Here is a 2,395-nt window from a genome sequence, read left to right on the forward strand (position 1 = left end):
AGGCCGAGAGGCACCTTGTACTCCTGGTGACGTAGTAGAAGTGCAGCGCAGTGGTTTCCACGTCGGTGAACCACAGGGGTATTGATTCGTACATGGCTGGAAGCCAACCAAGGGCATAACACACGTGTTATTAACTATCACAAATAATCGTTTATTTTAGCAGAGATATGCGCAGTCTGGTACCTCCCACCACGTTGCAACGGCCACGCCAATCGCCACTAGCTTGTGAGGGGTTCGTGTACAGGGCGGTGCAGGCCTACGTGCTCCGCCACTTGGGCGAGTGTTCCAGTGCCCACCATCGTCGCCCGCAGAGGTGAGCTCTTATTCCGGGTCCTGACGTCTCCAAGAGAAATCTGATAGACGGACACGCCGCTGGCACTTGCTGCATGCCACCACACTGTCCAGTGTTACTGAGCGGACAAAACAACAATAAGCAATATGGGCGCCCACGTCACGGCAAGTCATGCTGCCGACAACCGGCTTCTGCAGCGGTCGGTAGGCCCTCCACGTCGCATGCTTGAATGTTGCATCACCAAGTTGAACACAACTGTTGTTATCTTCCAGATGCGTTTTCCGTCCACCAATGGCGAGCGCTACCCTATAAGTCCCATTGTAGCTCCTCCACCTCAAGACCGTAGCAACCTCTTACCCCAGCTATTACTGAAATTCAATATTGTTGAAATATGACCTGCTGCTCTTGTTCTCTTATGAGGACGTTGTCCGCTCCTTGTAGCTGAGTGGTCAGCGCGACGGAATGTCTTACCTAACGGCCCGGGTTTGATTCCTGGCATGGTCGGAGATTTTCTCCGCTCAGGGACTGGGTGTTGTGTTGTGCTCATCATCATTCTTTCATCCCCATCGACACGCAAGTCGCCGAAGTGGCGTCAACTCGAAAGACTTGCACCAGGCGAACGGTTTACTCGACGGGAGGCCCTAGCCACACGGCATTTCCGTCTTTCCAAGAGAACGTTCATTGGTCCGGCGCGTACACTCATCTTCTTATGTGCGTCATCATTTACTTTCTAAACCTTACATCTGCATAGGTTCTTGAATTTTTGTCTTACGTTGAAGGCGTTGTCTGACTTTCTTGCTTTGATCCATGTCAAAGAATATAATCTAAACGATAGGTTAACTTCTCTTCACTACGAAGATTAGCCTCGGTATTCCTTGTATCCTAACCTCAGAAACATATCTCTGCGTTTATTCGTTAATGCTGCTTTATCTGCTGTTTGGATTGACGGTGTCTGTCGGCAAGAACATCCGAGTGAAAAGACGACAAAAAATGGTTCAAATGGCTCTGAGAACTATGGGACTTAACATCTGAGGTCATATGTCCCCTAGAACTTAGAACTACTTAAACCTAACTAACCTAAGGACATCACACACATTCATGCCCGGGGCAGGATTCGAACCTGCCACCGTAGCAGTCGCGCGGTTCCGGACTGAAGTGACTAGAACCACTCGGCCACCGCGGCTGGCGAAAAGATGACACTGATTAGATATATTCGCACCTTTGTCACGTGTTTTATCGCTAATTTTTTTCCCCTTTTTCCGAAAACAGTCCCTCAAACTTCGCCATCTTTTCTTCATTTAAAACTAAACTAAACTCGTTTCGAACAGGCCATGAAGGCCCAACGGTACCGACAGGCCGCCGTGTCATCCTCAGCCCATAAGCATCACTGGATGCGGATTTGGAGGGGCATGTGGTCAGCACACCGCTCTCCGGGCCGTATGTCAGTTTCCGAGAACGGAGCCGCTACTTCTCAATCAAGTAGCTCCTCAGTTTGCCTCACAAGGGCTGAGTTCACCCCGCTTGCCAACAGCGCCCGGCACACCAGATGGTCACCCATCCAAGCGCTAGCCCAGACCGACAGCGCTTAACTTTGGTGATCTGACGGGTACCGGTGTTACCACTGCGGCAAGGCCATTGGCTTTCTTGATTTAGCTTCTGCAATAAAATGATAACACCGTTGTGACGTCTGTTACTTATGTTAATAACACAATTTATGATTATTAAAGTCAAGTGCCCCAAGTGTTCCGCAGGTGTGTACTACAACTACCAGAAATTTTTTTCTCAGTCGATTTGCAAGCTCCCACGACTCCAAGTTATTCCTTGCTACGCCAAATAGAATGACAAGGTAGTGTTCAAGAAATCAAAATTATGCAAACTGCTTGAACAAAGTGCTCTTCAATTTAGCAGTTAGAGACAGTTTCCTGAAATGTAGAAAGATTATGTAGAAAGGTTACCAAATGCATTGCTAGGTGATGCACGGTGCCGCTTGAAGACCTATCAAATTGGACCATGTCTCATCCAAAATTGACACGTCAGTGTGAGTTAGTCAACAAACAATTGTCGCTTTTGGTATAAGAACAAATACGGGGCAATTGTTACTTA

General features: G+C 48.2%; 1 pseudogene; it reads right to left on the reverse strand.

Annotated features, from left to right (window-relative positions):
- Positions 1–1,814: 1,814 nt before the first annotated feature.
- LOC124778197 lies at positions 1,815–1,932 on the reverse strand (annotated as a pseudogene).
- Positions 1,933–2,395: the final 463 nt, after the last annotated feature.

The sequence above is a fragment of the Schistocerca piceifrons genome, chromosome 2 (genome assembly GCF_021461385.2).
Source record: "Schistocerca piceifrons isolate TAMUIC-IGC-003096 chromosome 2, iqSchPice1.1, whole genome shotgun sequence".
NCBI classification, from domain to species: Eukaryota; Metazoa; Arthropoda; class Insecta; order Orthoptera; family Acrididae; genus Schistocerca; species Schistocerca piceifrons.